Below are 19486 nucleotides of genomic sequence, written 5' to 3' on the forward strand. Positions count from 1 at the left end.
CTGGGCCAGCCCCAGCTGTTGTGGGCATTTGGGGAGGAGACCAGAGAGTAAACCTCCCTCTCTCTCCACTCCCTCTCTGCCTTCGGACTAAATAAGTAAACAAATAGTCTAAAAACATAAAAAAATGAAAGCTAAAAAATTTAAAAAGCAATGCGTAGGAGGATTGGAAGAAAAGCGTTCCAGGTGCTGAAGATCTGGTGCGCGGGGGTGGGGAGCGCCCGGCCCGAGGACCACGGGGCCAGGCCCTGCCCAGGCCGGCCCGGGAGGGTCAGAAGATTCACTGGCAGGCTGATTCTTGCGCCGATCCTCTTGTGCAGCCGGCGGATGGTTACGGGATCCTCACGGCTCTCGGTGGGGAAAGGCGCCCCAGTCCCAGACGAGACAGACCCTGAACGCTCACCGGACAGGCGTGTCCGCAGAGCAGAGGAGAAAGTATACCAAGCACAAACCATCAACCGCCAACCAGCCACCACCCCGAGACGGACGGGCAGGGCTGCGCACCTGCTGGGCTCGGTGGGGACACAGGCTCCACCCACAGCCCCTGCAGGAACCTGCCAGGAGGCTCTGAGCGCTTGCGGAGACTGAGAAGGGTCACGCAGGAGAGAAGAGGCCCTCAGCGCTGGACGCTGCAGCGCGGGGCTCCCCCCGGGCCCCTCCCCCGGCCCGCGGGGGCTCTCCCCGGGCCCCTCCCCGGCCCTGCTGTCCCCTCCCCCGGCCCGCGGACCGGCTCCAGGCCGGAAGAGTGGGGATGGAGGCTGTAAAGCTACCTTCAGGAGTTTGCAGGAGTAGCTGGAACATCTCAGATAGCAACACTTTCAAACTAATAATAATAATAATAATAATAATAATAAATCAGTCCTTTTTTCCAGCCTGATTTTCGGCCACCCAGCTGCTTAAACAGCGCAGCCCGCGACCTCCTGAGCTCCGCTCTACCTGGAGCCTGCGGCCTTGCTGGTGACAAAGCGGCCGTCCCCTGGACAAGCCCCGACCTCCAAGCTCCTGACTCCTCGATCCTCGTGAGAGGACCCGGGTGGGCGCACGTGCACGGCAGGGGGCATTCCGCAGCCGGCCACACTGCTGACTCCCTGGGACGGGAATTCTTCCCCCGCAGGCGGCGGCGAGGCCACTGGGCCCCGAGGGTGGCCGGAGCCTGGCCCGAGCTCTGACCCTCAGTGTACTCCCTCCGTACAATGGGGCAGAAATCAGGGCGGCACGTTCCTGGTGGCACCCGGCAAGGGTCAGGGGAGATCGCCCAGACATCCCCAGTCCTGTCCACGCCACGCCCCGAGACTGACCGCTGACCACAGTCGCTGGGCGGCGGCCTGGGCAGGGCTATCGAGACGGGCGACGCCAGGAGCCCAGGCTGGGCGCACCGAGGGACCCGAGCCACAGCTGTGATCCCAGCCCCGCTGCTCGGGTCCCGGAGGCCTCGCACGGAGCCTGCGCCGCCCCGCGGCCAGTCTGCGGCTGCAGGCGTCCTGCACTGCCCGGTGCGCCCGCTCCCGCACAGCCTTGGGCCGAGCGCCACCTGCTGGCCGCCCGCCGCCAAGACGCTGCTCTCAGATCGGGGTTCGGGGCTCAAGGGCGGGTGGGTTCGGGGCTCAGAGGGCTGGCGGGCCTGGGAACCCTTCCTATTCCTTCCCAGCGCGGCTCTGGGCGCTGAACAGGCCTGAAACCCGTGCACAGAGCTCGGGCTAAGCTCTTGCACTGCCCCGCCGCGGGGCCGCCCAGCCGGCTGTTGCTAAGAGCCCCAGGCCTCAACTGCGAGCTGACCTGCCCGTCTTCAGCCCCTCCCTCACCGGACCCCACCGCTCTGCGGAGCTCCGTGTCACGTGCAGAAAGGGGAGCACGGACAGGTGCGAGCTGCGTGCCCGAGAGCGCACCGCCAGCCACTCGCCTGCTGGGCTGCACCCTGGGACACACTTGGACAAAGACATCCGCTGCCTGCGGCCCACGCGGCCATGGCCGTGCCAGGAGCCACCACACCCACCACCTGGTCCCCGCCGTTCTCTGCGCCTCAGTCTTCTTGGTGTAGGATGGGCTCACCCACGCACACTGGCTGGCTGGGAGAGGTTGGGGCGTGGTGAGGCGGCTGCACGGGGCTGTGGATGTCCCCCCCTAGCTGGCTGCATCTCAGACACCCCCATCTTCCAGCCAGGCCTCTCTCTGCTCCTTTAGGGAAGAAGCCGTGGACTCGTCAGCCCTAGGTGGCCCAGGCCAGCCCGGTGGGCAGCAGCTTCGTCCTCTGGGTAGTGACAGCCCCCTCAACCACACTGTCTTGGGCAGCCCCCACAGCTCAACAACCAGGCCTGGCTCCCCGGTGCTCAGCCACTTCCCCAGCCCCCACTTTCCCACGGGAGCTTACGGAGATGGCCAGGGCGGGGCCTGGCGTGCAGTGGACTCGCTGGACGTTGGTGGGTGTGCTGGCTCCTGGCACAGCCGTGGCCGCGTGGACAGCAGGCAGCTGATGTCTTTGGCGTTGGCTCCGTCGGCCCCTCCACAGCCCCCAGCAGACGTGTGCAGACCCCTTCCTCCTGCGGGGGCAGCAAGCCTGGGCGTGCGGCACGCTCTGGTCCCGGTGCCGGGCCGGGCCCTGAATGACCGCAGAGACTGATCCTGCCCTGGGCTGACCGCACGCCCACCCTGCGCCGACACTGCGGGGGTCACTGGTGCCGGGCCGGGCCCTGAATGACCGCAGAGACTGATCCTGCCCTGGGCTGACCGCACGCCCACCCTGCGCCGACACTCTGCGGGGGTCACCGGTGCCGGGCCGGGCCCTGAATGACCGCAGAGACTGATCCTGCCCTGGGCTGACCACACGCCCACCCTGCGCCGACACTGCGGGGATCACTGGTTGAGCTCCTATGGCAAGCCCGAGAGGGTGGGTTTTCCCCAGTCTCAGACGAGGGAGCGAGAGCAGGCTCCCCACTGCCCGGGACACGCTGCTGCCCGCCCCGAGACAGCTGTGTGTCCACCCGCAGCCGGGACCCTCCCTCGCTGAGAGGAGCCTGCCGCAATACCCCAGACCCGGGAGGGCTCGGGTCTCCAAAGTGGCTTTGTCCCTGTGACCTTCCAGCACGGTGCCGGCTCAGTCTTCCCAAGGGAGCAAAAACCAGCCCAAACCAAGCACAAGACTCGGAAGATTCACTTTGCTCCCCAGCTTCCCCTCCAGGGGGCAGTGGCCGGACCCCTCCCCAGCCCCCCAAGAGCACCCACCTCTGTCTCGTCGCCACCGCCAGCCAGCCGCCAGCCAGTGGTGCGTGGGAGCCACCCGGCAGCTTGCAGACTTGTGTGTGTGTGTACGTGTGTACGTGTGCGTGTGTGCATGTGTGTGCGTGTGTGCGTGTGCGTGTACGTGTGCGTGTGTGTGCGTGTGTGTCTGTGTGTGTGTGCGTGCGTGTGCGTGCGTGTGCGTGTGTGGGTGTGGGTGTGTGATTGACTGAGGGAGAAAGCATCTGGAGGCCTGGAGACAAGTCTGGAAACAGCCCGGTGAGCACGAGGAAAGGCTGGCTCTGGGGGAGACCCCAGACCCCCGGGATGCGCTAGGCGCCCCTGGGTTTCCCGCCTTTCCTCAAGAGGCCTGCATTAGCGGGGCGGCCACAGACGTCCACCAGAGCCGCGGGGACCTGCGGAGCCTGGGCCTGTGGACGCAGACCAGGGCCCAGGTGGCTGCGGCCGGGCTCTGACCACCAGGCGGCGCCCCCGATCTGTTTTTGGAAACTGAGCCGGGCTCTCCGGCAGAAGAGCGAGGGGGTCGGGCTCCGCTCAGCCGAGACCCCCGCAGGGGCTGTCGCTGAGGTTCTGCGCTTCCCGGTAGCCCCGGCCCCCAGGTTCGGCAGCTCCACTGCACGTGTGCCCCCTCCGCCCAGGAGTGCGGCCTCACTGAGACCTGCAGCATCGCGCGTCCAGCTCTCTGAGACGCCGTTCCCTGGGGGGCCCTGCCCTAGCCCCCTCCCACCGGCCGGGGCAGGGGCTGCACCTGCTGCGCTGAAACTCCTGGGTCTCTCACGGCTGTTCTGTCGGCTTTTCCTCTCCTGTATCCGTCCCTCTGTCTGCGTCTCTGCCTCCCCTGCCCGTTCCCTCCTGAAGATGACGTGGCACTGTCCAGGGGGCGGGGTCCCAGGCCTTGTCCTGCACTGTCCCATGGGCGGGGTCCCAGGCCCAGCCTGCACTGTCCCATGGGCGGGGTCCCAGGCCCTGACTGCACTGTCCATGGGCGGGGTCCCAGGCCCTGCCCCTGCACTGTCCCATGGGCAGGGTCCCAGGCCCTGCCCTGCACTGTCTGGGGGGTGAGTTCCCAGGCCCTGCCTGCACTGTCCAGGGGGCGGGGTCCCAGGCCCTGCCTGCCCTGTCCATGGGCGGGGTCCCAGGCCCTGCCCCTGCACTGTCCCATGGGCGGGGTCCCAGGCCCTGACTGCACTGTCCATGGGTGGGGTCCCAGGCCCTGCCCCTGCACTGTCCCATGGGCGGGGTCCCAGGCCCTGCCTGCACTGTCCAGGGGGCGGGTTCCAGGCCCTGCCCCTGCAGATTTCAGCCCAGTGGGTCCGGGTGGGGCCCACGCACCTGCATTTCACATAAATCGCATCAGACTCTGCCGCCCGAATCCTCCATGGTTGACTCGCGGCTCGGGGGCTCACCTGGCGCCACTGCCCCATCCTCAGGCCTCGTTCTTTCCTTTTTTAAAGATTTGTTTATTTATTTGGGGGGGGGGAACAAGAGAGATCTATCTGCTGATGGCCACAATGGCCAGAGCTGGGCCCATCCAAACCCAGGAGCCAGGAGCTTCATCCGGGTCTCCCACGTAGGTGGCAGGGGCCCCAGCAATTGGGCCATCAACCGCAGGTGCATCAGCAGGAAGCTGGATCAGAAGAGGAGCAGCCGAGACTCACATCCGCGCCCAAATGGGCTGCTGGCGCCGCAAGCGGCAGCTTTACTTCCTGTACCACAGGGCCGGCCCCAGGTCTCCAATTCTTTCTGCCTCCCTCCTCACCCCTGCCTCCCCAGCCTCTCCAGAGCCTTCCTGCCCCAGGACCTTGGCAGGTGCTCCATCTGCCTTGTTTTCTCCCTCTCTTCTGGCTCATCTCTGGGGTCTCGGCTCACACGTCCCCTCCTCAGGGGGGCCTGCCATTGCCCCAGGCACTGTCCTGCCCGCCCCCTGCATGTCCTGGGGAGCAGGTGGAGGGAGCCAACGGCCGTCACGGTAGCTCCTCGCCTGTCTCCCCATCGTCTCTCCCCAGCCACACCCTGCACGCCACCTGGGCAAGGAGCTTGCCTGCCGTCTGTGCCAACAACACCTGGCCCACCCCCGGGGCCTCCGTGCACAGAAGGAGGGAGGGAGGGAGACCAAGGATCCTGTGCAGGTGGCTTGGACGCCGGGGGGTGGGGGCCAGGAACCTGAGCAGCCTTGCCCCCGCCATGTTCTCCCCACTCTTGTCTTTCATTTGCTCCCCATCTGCTCCAGGCCAGGACAGTCCCCCCACCCCCCACCCCCCAGCCTCCTGCCCGGGCCCAGCAGCAACCTCACCTCGGTGGCCTCCGACCGTCAGGGCCAGCCGCGGTGCCGCCCACCCTGGAGCCCTCCCGAGCTGCTCTCTCGGGCTGTCAGGGCTGCCTGGGGCTTGGGCCTCGGCTCTCGACTGATCTCACGCGGGCCCCTGTGGCCCTGGAACCAGGGCGGTGGTGTGGCCCAGGCCCGGGGGGCACCCCTCCAGCATCGCTGACCGCCCTGCCTTGGCTTGTTCCCCAAGCACCCCCGTGGCAGTGTCCGCGGGCGGCCATCGGCTGGACCCGGGCTGCTCCCGTGGCCTGGAAACTTCACCCCGGGAATGATTGACAGAGCGGATCAGGCTGGACCCCTCCTGGCCGAGCTCTCACAGCCCCTGGCTTTGCAGCCTCCCCTGGGCCTGGCTCTCGCCTGCTGCTCCGGCCCTGGGGCCGCGTGCACTATGTAGGAGGGCAGTGCAGGGGAAAGGTGTCCCCGGGTGAAGCCGCCCCGGCTGCCAGGCCAGTGAGGCCCCCAAGGGTGCTCGGCCCCAAGGCCGGGGTTGGTGGTTTTTTCTCAAGCCTGGGGGCCTTCCTGGGGCGGAGGCTACAGAGGGCAGCTCCCCCCACCCCGCCATTCCCCCCCACTGCAGCCCTCTGCCCCGGGGTGGCCGCTGTTGCCTGGAGGTTAGAAGGCGGCCCACGTGCAGTGGGGGGGCCTGCCCTGTGCCACGCTGGACACACTGGGCCCCATTTCCTGCTCCCCACACCCCAGGCAGGCAGGCGACCCCAGGCCTGGGCAGATGGGAGCCACACAGCTAGGCTCGGACCAGCGACGCCGCAGCTTCTCTGCCCGGGAGCGGGGCTGGGAGCAGGCAGGCGGCTGCCCCGTCCACACCTGGGAGCTGCATCGTGGCTGCCGGCGCGCACTCCCGAGGCTCCCGTGACACCCGGCGGCCTCCCCCACCCCTCCCAGCCTGAGGCCTCTCCCGTGGCCCCCAGAAAGGGGGCGGCCTTCCTGCCCAGGGGGAGGAAGCAGGGGGACAGCTCTGTGTGGAGGCTGGGCACTCACTTCTGGCGGCTGAGACCTGAATTCAGATCCTGCCGCCTCCGTGGCCTCAGGCGGGGTGCGGTCTCCCTGAGCCCTGTGTCCCCGTCCGCACGGCGAGGACCGGCAGCCCCTCCCTAGTGGGGCGTGCGTGTGGGGCCAGCCCCCAGTTTGTCCTCCTGGCTGTGGATCTGCTCCCTGGCACACACGCTCAGGGTCTGGGTTACGCCCAGGGTTCCACGCCCAGGGAGCCCCGGGGCAGGGCTCAGAGCCTGCATCATGGAGCCTGGCTCAGCCCTTTATCGTCTCTCGCCTCAGTTTCCACGTCTGCAAAGACCCGAACAAGGGCCACCCCTGGCAAGGCACCCCCCCCCCAGGCGCCAGGGCCCTGCTACCCTCTCACATCCTGTCTCAAAAAACGTTCTTTTTTTTTTTATTTTAAGATTTATTTGTTTTAATTGAAAGTCACAGTTACAGAGAGACAGAGAGAGAGAGAGAGAGAGAGAGAGAGAGAGAGAATCTTTCATCTGCTGGTTCACTCCCCAAAGGGCCACAACAGCCAAGGCTGGGCCAGGCCAAAGCCAGGAGCCAAGAGCTTCTTCCAGGTCTCCCACATGGGTGCAGGGGCCCAGGCACTTGGACTATCTTCCTTTTTTCCCAGGCCATTAGCAAGGAGCTGGATTGGAAGTGGAGCAGCCGGGACTCGAACCAGCGCCCACATGGGATGCTGGCATCACAAGCCAAGGCTGAACCTGCTGTGCCACAGTGCCGGGCCCTCATTTACTCTTTTTTTTTTTTTAAGATTTATTGATTTATTGATTTGAAACCCGAGTTACACAGAGGCAGAGAGAGGTCTTCCCTCTGCTGGTTCACTCCGAAGCCGGGAGCCAGGAGCTTCCTCTGCATCACTCACAGGGTGCAGGGGCCCAAGCACTTGGGCCATCTTCCACTGCTTTCCCAGGCCACAGCAGAGAGCTGGATCAGAAGTGGAGCGGCCGGGACTCGAACCTGCACCCATATGGGATGCCGGCACGGCAGGCAGCGGCTTTACCTGCTACACCACAGCACTGGCCCCATCCCTGATTTGCTCTTGCCCCCACCCCACAGGCTGGCTGCAGGCGTGGGAAGGCTGGCCTGGGCCATTCATGGTTGGGACTTGCAAGGGGTCCCGGACACCCGGACACGCGGCTCTGAGTGGGGTGCTTGGCCCTGCCTTGAAGCAGCGAGGACCAAGCTCGGCTGAGCTCCCCAGGCCTCCGTCTCGTGCACGGCCCCGGGCCGGGGATCCAGTGGGACAGCTCCCTGAGGCAGCAGGCTGGCAGCACGCTCACTGACCACTGGCTCAGTGTGGGTGGAGCCCTCGCGCAGCGCCTGGTTCACATAGGTCCCTTCCGGCCCTCAAGTGTAGGATCTGTGGCTTTGCGAATGCTCATGAGTGCACGGCGTGGAGAAGGGACTCCCAGGAGAGACAGGGCCAGGGACTTAGGCTTCGTTAGACTGCGGCAAGAGCTGAGTCGGCACCGCCGTGCAGCCCAGCTGCTCGGACAGCAAATAGGCCCCGGGCCGGAGGAGGAGGCGAGGCCGACGCCCAGCAGAGGCCCTCCAAGGGCCAGGCCTCGGGTTGCAGGAAACCCCAGAATAAGTGACCAGCGCTGGAGATGAACTTGGTCCAGGCAGACGTCCCTGAGACGCCACCCGAGCAGGTGCAGCGAGCCCTGGGGCTTTGGTTTGGCTGGGCGATTCTGGCCCGGACCAGAAGCCGAATCCTGCCAGCTGCCCTCTCCACTCTCGTCCTGGTTCCAGGAGCCCCGCTTAGGGACTCCCTGGGGAGAGTCTGCCTGGGGCCCTCTGTCCTCTCTCTGTCTCAGATTCTGTCCCCAGAGGGGAGGCCAGCAGGATTCTTAGGGCTGAACCCCAGCAGGACATGCCACTCCTCCTTCCAGAAGAATCCGCAGTGTGGACAGTTCACTCCCTCTCGCTGGAGACGCACCCCGGCTGCCCTGGTGCACACCAAGAGCCACCTGGTGTGCGTGCAGCCTGTGCCCAGGGAGGCCTGGCTCAGAGACTGGGCAGGAAACCCCCAGGCCAGGACCCCGTTCTGCCCCGTCTGAGCTGGGCAGGTGCCCTCCCCTCTCCGGACCTCCACATTCCAGGGGTTGGCCCCTGAGCCACGCCCCCCGGCGTGTGTGTTCTGCAGCCGCAGTGTGTGCACGTGTGAGCCTGACGTGGCGCTCACTTCGTGGGTGGGGGGTGCAGAGTGAATAAAATCCAAGCCCTCCCGGAGCCAGGAGTCGGCTTTCGGCCCCCAGCTCTCAGTCCCAGGGACTTGGCTCCCGGCTCCGGAAACCCGGATGTTCCACTCTGCCCGGCCACTCCCCAGACCTCTGCCGTGGAGCTGCGCGGGTTACCTGGCCAGCTGACGACCACAGGTGGCCGCTCCCCTCCACGCTGTCTCTGATGTTCTCGTTCGTTCCACAGCCCCCACTCTCCCCACCAGGCCACCCGTGCAGGTGCACCCTCCTGTCACCTTGGAGGTGCTTCCCCGGGCACCTGAACACAGCCCACTGCCCGCACACCAGTCCCAGGTGCGGGGCAGCTCTGGCCTCCCGCGTGGACATGCACAGGGAGCCCTCTGGTGGCCGGCCTGGGAGGCGGGCCTTGGGTGGCAGCTCTTGTCTGAGCCCTGAGACGCAGCTGGGGAACAGCGTCTGTGGTTAGGGTGTCACGGGGAGGGGAGCCCCTGCTGACCCCTCCCCCCGGGGGCACTGCAGCCTCTGCCCCTTCCCACGCCCCGGGCTGGGCTGTGGGGCCTGTGCACCGACCCCCACCCCAGCAACCTCGGGCCCTGCCTCTCCGCCGCCTCCCAAGGTCGCTCAGCCAGGGCGCAGGTCCCCGGACAGAGCCTTGGTTCCGGAAGACGCAGGGTTGGCGGTGAGGCCCTATGAGAGGTGGCTCCATGCCCAGCCAGCTCCACCCAGGGCCCTCCACCCTGGGCTCACCGGGGTGGGCTCACCTGGGCCCCTTGCCCGGATGTCCTGGCCAACTCCAGGACTGCGGGCTCGGCCCTGCGGTGTGACCGAATCTGACGCCACTGACCCCGGCTCTCCCAAGGCCTCTGTGGCCTCTGCTCCACGCATGGGCTCCTCTCAAGGCGGGCTGAGTGGCGTGGACATCTCGCCCCCACACACGTGGTTCTCAGGCTCCAGCAGGCACCCAGGCTCTCCCGGGACCCGTCCCATGGGTGGGCTTGGCAGGCGAGGGAGGTGCCGTCTCGCTCTCCCTGGAGGTGCCCAGGTGCTGCCCCCGTGAGGCCCACGAGCCTGCACCGAGCCCTGCACCGACTTCAGCCAAGATCAGAGCCAGGCACCGGGCGCACGGCTCGGGGGCCAGGCTGCTTGCGGCGAGTCGGGCTCTGCCAGGCCCGGCACCCAGGGCAGATGCCTCGGCGTCTCCGTCCCCAATCAGGTTTTCTCCTTGTGGATGGGAGCGAGGACAGCACCTCCTCTGCAGGGGACGCGAGATGGGGGGGGGGGAGGGGCTGACCCAGGCTGTCCCGTGTCTCCATCCCCCAGGGGGAGCCCTGGAAACCAGAGACTTCGAGGTTAAGGCAGTTCCAGCTGGAGGTAAGGGAGGAGGGGTGAGGGAGGAGGGGGTGAGAGAGGAGGAGGGAGGGAGGAGGAGGTGAGGGAGGAGGGGTGAGGGAGGAGGGGGTGAGGGAGGAGGAGGGAGGGAGGAGGAGGTGAGGGAGGAGGGGTGAGGGAGGAGGGGGTGAGGGAGGAGGAGGGAGGGAGAAGGAGGTGAGGGAGGAGGAGGTGAGGGAGGAGGAGGGAGGGAGGAGGAGGTGAGGGAGGAGGGGTGAGGGAGGAGGAGGTGAGGGAGGAGGAGGGAGGGAGGAGGAGGTGAGGGAGGAGGAGGTGAGGGAGGAGGGGGTGAGGGAGGAGGGGTGAGGGAGGAGGAGGTGAGGGAGGAGGAGGGAGGGAGGAAGAGGGAGGGAGGAGGAGGTGAAGGAGGAGGGGGTGAGGGAGGAGGGGTGAGGGAGGAGGAGGTGAGGGAAGAGGGGGTGAGGGAGGAGGAGGTGAGGGAGGAGGGGTGAGGGAGGAGGGGCCATTCAGCAGCTGAAGGCTGCTGGAAGCCGGGCGTGCCCCCTGCCCCCTGCAGGTGTGCGGGAAGAGCACACAGGGGCCCAGAGCACCCAGACGGGGTGGGGGTCCCAGATGCCCACGGCGGTCGCCACGGGAGGCCGCGGACACCACACGCACCCCTGCCGCCCGCAGAGGGCCGGGCGGAGCCGGCGTGGACCCAGCCCTTCTGGTCCCCAACAAGGCCCGCGTGGCCTGGTCCCTGTGAGGGCCTCGTGCCACCTGACCCCTCCGCCCGCAGCCCGGTTCCCGGCCCCTCCTCCCCGGATCCGGACCCACCCTCGCTCCACTTCCTGTGTCCACCCAGGGCCACCTGCTCAGTCACGTGACCCCACCCCCGCCCCCACTCCATGGTCCCGGTGCCGTGTCCCCACTGGCTGGCTCGTGGCCTGACCCCCCCCCCCCGGGAGTCCTCAGCTGGAAACCCAAACGCAGCGCGCCCAGCCTCTCAGCAGGCCTAGAGTGGACACGGGGGGGAGGAACGGACGCCTGGGGTGAGAGGCCCAGCCCGTGCCCCACCCGCGCCGTCACGCGGGGCCGCAGACAATGCCCCGACTCGGGAGCTGGGCTGAGTGGCCTGGCTGTGTAGACCGCAGCAGCCCCCTGGGACCCCTGATCTGAAAACGGCCGAGGCAGAGCTGGCACTGGGCCCCTCCTCCACGCTGGCCACTCCCAGACGCCTCGGACAGTGACGGATTCCGTGTGGCGCGTGGAACAGAGACGGCGAAAGCAGCAGAAGGCGCTTCACCTTGCGTGGCGGAAGCAGGAAGCCCAGGTGCACCCGGCGTCTCCCAAACGTCACCGAGGACCGGGTCCCTTGCGCTTTATTGGCCTCCTCAATGGCCCAAGGTTGCTGCTAGCGCTCCCTGCATCGTGTCCGCACCCCAGGCATCGAAAAGGAGAGAGGGGTAGGAGTGGCCTTCTCCTCCCCGTAGGAGACACCTCCTGGAAGCCTACACATGCTCATACCGTCGGCCAGCGCTCAGTCACACGTCCATGCGGCCGGGGGCGCTCTGTATTCCAGCAGCAGTTCTCGGGAGCCCTGCGAATGAGCCCCTGGATGTGTCCCAGGGAGCAGGGAGACCACCGGGGCAAGGTCGGAACAGCCCCCTTGGGAGGGGGCGCAGCCAGAGCCCGCGCACGCCCGCGCACGCACTCGCCCACATGGCTGCGCCCCGGCCGGCCCAGTCCTTAGGGCAGCCCGGCAGCGATGGGGAGAGCGCGCGGGTGGGGGCCAGGCGACCGTGCGCCCAGGCCCGGGGTGCACCCCTGCGGGCCACGGCCCCTCCCTGCGCCCGTTCCGCCAGAGCGGACGTGAACCCCCGCTCCCAGGAACCTGGTGGAGGAGGGCTCACCCCAACACTGTGCCCCTCGCGGCTGCTGCGCCTGGGGTCCAGTGGGCGGAGCCCCGGGAACCGCTCATCCGCTTGCTGTGCCCAGAGCGGCCCCGCAGCCCAGAGGCGCCCGGCCCACGCGTCCGCCCTGCAGGGCCAAGGTCACTGCCCCCGCAGCCCCTCCCCCCGTGGCCGCCGGCCCCGCAGGTGGGCGGGAGCAGCCAGACTTCAGCTTCCCTAACACACACCCGCAAGGGTGCAGGATTTTCACTGAGGTTTAGGGAGAACTAAACTTCTCCGGGCTCAGAAAGTGCCAGGCACGAAGCAGCCGTCCACCCGCCCCCCGCACGCCCAAATCCATCCCCAGTTTAAAGTACTGCGATTACTTTTACAGCATTGCTTAGAAATGGCTTGCAATCTCTAATTTGCTAAATTGATGTGCCTATTGACTAAATAAATATTCGGCACGAAGCCCAAGTCCCTCCACACTTATTAATCCTCAGGAAATAGAAACACAGGACACAGAATGAGCGCGCGCTCGGGCTGCAGACAGGAATACATTATGCCGTTTGTCAGCCGCCCCGGGACTTGGCTCCGCGGCAGACGCGGCCCAATCACGGGCCCGCTCGGCGGCTGTGACGCACGCGTCTGCCACCGGACGTGCCTGGGTTGCTAAGGGTCTGCTCTGGGCTTTGAGAAGTTGAGAAGGAGAAACTTTTCCCCCCAAGGGGAGAATCGGAGGGGGCTGCTGTGGGGGGAGTTGATCTGAGGGGCTGGGAAGGCACCAGTGTTGTGACAGCGACCAGGGTTGCTGGCAGGACCCCCGAGAGGTGGCCCGGGGCTGGGGGCGGGCAGTGCCCCTGGCTCTGGACGGGAAGACGGGGCTGCCGTGCGAACAGGGGCACAGCTCCTCCGGGCAGTGCCTGCTTTGTGTCCTCCCACCTGGCGGCCTTGACCGCTGGACGGTTGCCGAGTCCTGGGGCCTTGCACCTGCACGGGTGGGGGGCGTGGGGGGAGACGCCTCTCCTCGACTTCCGAAGGCTCCAGTCCCCTGGAATGTCCACTCCCCAGGGCCGGCGATGCCCGGGAAGCAGCAGGCCCCAGCATCCGGCAAGAGGCTCCATTTCTGAGCTGCGCACAGGGGAGACGCTTCTGGAAGGGAAGTCGTCGGCAGCCTCCCCCCCTCCCCCCTGCGCCCCTGGGAGGAGGCGAGGCCAAGGCGGAGACCGAAAAGTGGAGTCTGTGCCCCTTCCCAGAGGCAAAGCCAGAGCACCCGCAGTTTCCACGCCAGGACACTGGAGCAGGTCTCCTTTCCGGCCCCGACTTTGCTGTTCCCCCCAGTTCCCCGGTCTGCAAGGTGAGGTTCGAGGCGCGACCACCATGGTCACTGTGAAGGACAGGCACCTGCCAGCAAGTAGGATGGGAGGCGGGATGCAGGCAGCATCAACAGCCAGTGCAAAGGTCCTGAGGTAGAACCTGACTCCAGGCTAGGAAAGCGGGGCACAGCTTGGGGAGGGGGAACCACAGACCCAGGTGAGGGCAGAGAGGCGGCCCGCGCTGGATTGCACGGGGCCCTGGGGCCAGAGGGAGGAGTGTGGATCGCGCCCCAACAGGGCAGGGGGCTAGGAGGGGGTAGGAGGGCTCGTGTCTCAGCCTCCGAAGCCTCGTTTCAAAAGCAGACCCTGAACTCAACCCAAAGGCTGGGAAGAGGGAAAGGCCGCCGCCCTCGGGGGCCAGGGACCTCCCGAGTCAGCCGGGGGTCCCAGGAGACAAGATGGGGTGCGAGGGCCCTCTCTGGGAAACCTGCCCCTGTGAGGCTGTCCGCCTGCGCTCTGACCCAGCAGGTCCCCGCAGGTGTCCGCCCAGGACACAGCGCCCAGAAAGACCCCCGTGCGAATTCTCCAGCCAAGACTGGAAGGAGCCCGGGTGCCAGGCAGAGGGGCGACTCCTGCCGTGGTGGCGGGGGTGACCGGGGGTCTTGCCGAGAACAGGACCCCACAGAGCACAAAGCCACGCGTCCACGTCTACCACAGAAGGCCACGGAGCTCCGGGGGGAGCAGCATGGGGATCCAGAGGGGGACTCTCTAGGGTGCTGGTGGAACATTCCAGATCTTGCACACGGGTCCCCAAACTCCTCCCCTGTTCTCTTTAAAATCCCTGCTCTGCCTGCACGTTCCTGGTGCCTCGGTCGGCCACCCCGGGGCGGTTCCTGGGCCCACTGCCCGCTCTCGGCCACCCGGGGGCGGGGCCTGGGCCCACCGCCCGCTCTCGGTCACCCCGGGGCGGGGCCCACCGCCCGCTCTCGGCCACGCCGGGGAGGGACCTGGGCCCACCGCCCGCTCTGGGCCACGCCCGCTCTCGGCCACCCGGGGGCGGGGCCTGGGCCCACCGCCCGCTCTCGGCCACCCCGGGGCGGGGCCTGGGCCCACCGCCCGCTCTCGGCCACGCCCACTATCGGCCACCCCGGGACGGGGCCTGGGCCCACCGCCCGCTCTCGGCTACCCGGGGGCGGGGCCTGGAGCCCACCGCCCGCTCTCGGCCACCCGGGGGCGGGGCCTGGAGCCCACCGCCCGCTCTCGGCCACCCGGGGCTGCAGGCGGACGCAGGAGCCTGAGCGCGAGGGCGTCTGAGGCCGCCGCGCCGCCTTCCCGCCCGCATCCATCTTGTTATCGCGGAGCGGGGACGGCTCCCGAGGCGGAGCCTTGAATATTCATGTGATTTACAGCTTTCTGAGTCCGCCCACCACTCCCCGCAGCCGGCCATCCACCTGCCCCGGGCTCGTGCCTCTGCCAGTAACTCTCGCATTAAGGAGGCGCCCGGCGGCCCCCACGCGCGCCCCCTCCCCTGCTCGGCGCGTCGTGCTGGAAGAAGACCGCAGCAGGAGGCAGAGCGCCGGCGACCTTGGACGACCCCACGGACGGTCCGCACAGCGGAAACCGGACTGCCTCGGCCCTGCCCCTCCCCAGCCCCGAGCCTCAGTTTCCCCAGCTGTAAGAGGAGACGCGGCACCGCCTCCCCCTGCTTCCCCGGGTGGGGCTGCGGGCGCCTGCGTGAACTCAGGGTGCTAGTGTCATTCGACCTGCAGGTGCTGGAGGGGAGAAAGGCTGGGTGCTCACGGCCCACTCCCCCGGGCTTCCCCAGGCACAGACCAGGATGCAAGACGCGAGCCTTTCCGGGGAGATGGGGGAGGGGCTGCCCTAGGCCGGGAGGAGGCGCTGTGGCTCCTCCCGGGATGGGGCAGGGTCACCGCGCCGGCTCAGGGCTCAGTCAGCAGCCGCCGCGTCGCTGGGGACCAAGTCGGCTGCACAACGCCGGGCGCTGCACACGGCCTGCGTGTGAGCCCGGCCCCTGCGGCGAGCCCACGCGTGAAGCTCCCGGGCTGAGCGCCGCAGGACACGGGAAGAGCTGGGTGGGCCGGCGGTTCAGAGGCGGGTGCTGGGGGCGGCGCCGCGGGGCTCCCACGCACTGCCGTCAAAGCCCGCTCTGCCCCTTCTCGTCCCGTGACCTTGTCCAGTCGCTCAGATGCCCTGAGCCCTGTAAGCAGGACCCCGGGGCCCTGGCTGCCTCAGACCGGGGGCTGGGGCTTCTCCTCCAGCACCCGGGAGCCCCCTGGGTGGGGCGGGCCAGCCCCTTGAGTGTCCTCTGGGTCCTGGCACCACGTTGGGCTCTGGGTGGGGGGAATCAGCTCCCAGAAGCCCAGCACCCAATCACAGAGGTGCTGTGAAGGGCATACCCAGGGAGCCCCCTCCCCAGGTTCCCGCCTCTCACCAGCCCCTCTGCCACGTGGCAGCTCCTCCCCTGGGAGCTGCCAGCCCTCGGCGTCCACCCGGATCTCCGCGTCAGCAGGCTGGCGGCCCTCGCCTCTCTCCCTCCTCGGCCGCCTGCCGCGGGGACTGTTCTTCAGGAATCCGGCACACAGGGCCCTCGTCACGCTCGGCCCACTTCACGGAGCACCTGCCTCGCACCCAGAGAAATCAGAGCACTGGACGTGATTTTTTTTTTTTTTAATAAAAAGGGTCTATCATCATTGCCCTTGGTTCAAGAGGGAGCTGAGGCTCAGAGAGGGTGAGTGACTGGCACAAGGTCACACAGCCCAGAAGACGGAGTTCTCACACTCAGCCGCACACCCACCCGGGTAGCCTGGCCTCAGTCACAGCTCGCTGGAGTCAGGGTTCAGGATGAGACCCGGCTGCTTGGAGCCAGCCGTGACCGGGGGTGGGCGGGGGGAGCCACCCCGCCACTCTGAACCTCGGTGTCCTGTGTGATACCAGCACAGTGCAGCCCGGCGTGGGCTGGGATGCAGACCGTGCGGTGCCGAGAGCCCCAGCACAGTGCTCAGCAAGCAGACTAGCTCCCCCTCCCGGCTCTGATGGGGACCGCAGGCGGGGCTGGGGCACCGGGGAGTCCGCCCACCACCAGTCTGGGTTGGGGGAGCCGGAGGGAGTGACGGGTGTGAAGCTGGGGTGCACCTGTTTGCCAACTGAGCACTTCCTGAAAAGGGGTGGAGGAAAGAGGCCAAGGTTCACCGGGGCAAAGGTCACAGCCCCTGGGAACAGCGTAAGGTTTCTGACCCCCCCGGACTCTGACCCTGGCACCAGTCTCCCGAGCACGCTGGCAGTGTCCACACTGCGGGAACAGGAGGGGCTGGGTACCGGCAGGCACCGCGGGCACTGGGGCAGCAGGTCGGACCGGGGCAGTCAGACTCCTGCGGCCGTGGGCAGTGGTCTCTGGGCGGTCCCCCCTGCTCCCTGCCGCCGGCCTCCTCCAAGTCGGGCGCTCAGGGCTGAAACTCCGACAGACGGAGCAGCCACCCCTGACTTCCTAGGGGTTTCCCTGTCAGGTGCAGACAGAGGTGACGACCACGCCCTCTGCCTTGGCAGCGGGAGGACTCCTGTGTGCTGCGTCTGTAGCGTGGGACTGTGTGCTGCGTCTGTAGCGTGGGACCCCCGCGCCCCGGACTGAGGGGGGAGCGGAAGGGGTGACGTCAGGGACGTCCTTGCGTGAAGGAAGTGCCCTGTGAGAGGAGCTGCAGTTGCCGTCACACGTGCTCAAGGAACACCTGCGACGGGACAGACGGGGGATAGAGGACAGGCAGGACGGGTGGACGGGTGGACGGGTGGGTGGGTGGGTGGATGGGTGGACGGACAGGAGGGTGGATGGACTGGTGGACTGATGTGTAGGTGGATGGAGGATCAGTAGGTAGGTGGATGGATGGATGGACGGACGGGTGGGTGATGGATGGATGGGTGGGTGGTGGGTGGTGGGTGATGGATGGATGGGTGGGTGGTGGGTGGTGGGTGATGGATGGATGGGTGGGTGGGTGGGTGGTGGATGATGGATGGGTATGTAAGTGGATGCCTAGACAGGTGAATGGAGGTGGGCGGGTGGGAAGACACTAGACTTTCATTCCTCCGTTATCTGTTCGTCCAGTTTTCCACTGCACACACATCCATCCCCAGGCCCATCCGTCCGTGGGGGGCAGGGAGACGAACAGATGCGCACACGGGCGGGCGAATGAACAAATGGACAGACAGACGGCTGGCCTGGGGGTAGCTCTGTGATGGGAACCGGGTGGAGGCAGACAGAGAGACGGACGGACAGGGGGACAGTGGGGCCGGGACAATGGCGCTGGATTGCTTTCTTCCAGAAGGCGGCCCACAGCAGCTTCCACCCCTGCCTGGTACCGCAGACGGGAGCCTGGCCACGGGGGCCACAGCGCTGCAGCCTGCCCAACGCGCTTGCTGATGGACACACGGGCGTCACCCGTGCCCCGGCGACAGGCAGCCACGTGACTTGTAGGATTCCTTCGGACAGTGCCTCGGCCCCTCGCGGAGCACGGTTGCAGCTGCCTGCTGCCTCGCTTGCTCTCCGAAGGTGTCTTCAAGCCCCCACCCCCAGCAGTTCCAAGGCTAAGGGGGGGGTGCTCTGAAGAGTGGGGCCCCTCCCCCCACCTGCCTTGCCACGTGCCTTCTCTCTGCCGCAGAGCCACCAATTACCTAAATCACCCTTCAGTTCGGGCTTAATGTACAATGCGGTGGCAAGGAGGTATTGGGGAACAGGTTTCCCTGGCAACCGAGTTTTTAAACACAAGGTTCTATGTGCTTTAAAAGCCACTTCTCATCTAATTTTCCCTGGAAATTAGCTTGGATCTTTCAGAGGCCGGAAATGGGAGCTGCCCCCCCGCCCGCCCCCGACGCCGGCAGAGACCCTGTGTCCCCTCTGCCAGGGCCAGGACCCTGGGATGTGCTCCCAAGTGGCCATGAGGAAGTGGCCCTGGAGGGCTCTTTCTAGCTGTGGTCAAACTTCTGGCAACAGCTTGTCTTCTGGCCTCGGGTCATTCCAGGTCCTGGTGGGCTGCGGTTCCGGGAGGACCTGACCGTGGCAGACTAGGAGGCCTCAGTGGTCCAAGCCGCATTCAGTGGCCATGCCGGCTCGGGGTCCCCGCGCTGACCAGGAGGGCCCTGACCACTGCTCACAAACCCGGGGCACGCGATCTGAGGCGAGGCGTCTCTTGTTGGATGTCCGGTGTCAGCGAGCTTCGCCCCGCCCGTCTAACAGAACAGACCCCAGCCCTGGCCCACCGCCTGGCCTCTAAGAATTGGCACAGGCTCTCCCTCTGCCCACACCCGACCAAGCCTTCCACCTTCCACCTCCGACTGCCTGCACAGCATCCGCCTCCCCGCTCTCCATCGCTCTCACCCCACCGAGGTCTGCCCTGAGCCTCACCCGCACCCCGCCGCCCGCCTGTCGCCCGCCCGCACGTGCCGGCTTGTGACGGGCACCGTTCAAATGCGACTTCACCCGGGAGCCGCCCCCACGGCCCTTCCCTTCTTCCGAGTCTCTCTCCGCCCGTCTGCACCTCCGAGGACACTGGAGCTGGCGGCCCCTCTGAGTTAGCGATTATCCGTGGCCGGAGAGCAAAGCAAAAAGTCAGGTGGAGCTCATTCCAACTCCAGCTCTCCGCTTTGTCTCTGTGTGGCCTTGCTGATGAGATAGACACAGGGGCTGAAGCTGGGCGCAGGTTTAGGTTGGTCAACCACGCGGAGAGCAGATGAACGGAGGGTGCCGGCCCGTTGAACGGATGTAGAGATGATTGGAAGATGTAAGAGTGGATTTACCTGGGAGCGTACAGGACTGGACCAGTGGATAAAGGATGGATGACCAAGGGGACGCATGGTGGGAGGGAGGGAGGGCTTCTCCAAGCTGCCCAGACAGGGGTGAAACCCGGAGGCGGGGCACCAGGCAGTGCTACATGGAGCAGGAAAGTGAACCTGTTTCTTCCTATTCTCAGGAAATGCTGCTCCCGGTTTCTCCAGACTTGAAGGTTTTCAGTGACCCCGCGAGAAGGACGGGGCCTCCTACGGGACCGATTCATTAAGAAAGGCAGCCCAGATCAGCTCAGCGGAGCACTAGGGCTGCCTCTCAGTGCCAGGCAGTCGGAGGACGCTCCATAACTATTCATTGGAAAGTGATGGATGGCTCTT

General features: G+C 66.8%; 2 long non-coding RNA genes across 2 annotated transcripts; one reads left to right on the top strand and one right to left on the bottom strand.

Moving 5' to 3' along the window:
• Positions 1–1089: 1089 nt before the first annotated feature.
• On the bottom strand, positions 1090–4099 carry LOC138844471 (uncharacterized). The gene is made up of 3 exons (XR_011380359.1): positions 3980–4099; positions 2366–2534; positions 1090–2172 (listed from the first exon to the last, which is right to left on the bottom strand). It is a non-coding gene; the product is annotated as an uncharacterized lncRNA (long non-coding RNA).
• Positions 4100–16696: 12597 nt separating this feature from the next.
• Positions 16697–18127, top strand: LOC138844183 (uncharacterized). The gene is made up of 2 exons (XR_011379726.1): positions 16697–17201; positions 17650–18127. It is a non-coding gene; the product is annotated as an uncharacterized lncRNA (long non-coding RNA).
• The last annotated feature ends 1359 nt before the right edge of the window (positions 18128–19486 follow it).

This window comes from Oryctolagus cuniculus, chromosome 11 (genome assembly GCF_964237555.1).
Source record: "Oryctolagus cuniculus chromosome 11, mOryCun1.1, whole genome shotgun sequence".
Classification (NCBI taxonomy): Eukaryota; Metazoa; Chordata; class Mammalia; order Lagomorpha; family Leporidae; genus Oryctolagus; species Oryctolagus cuniculus.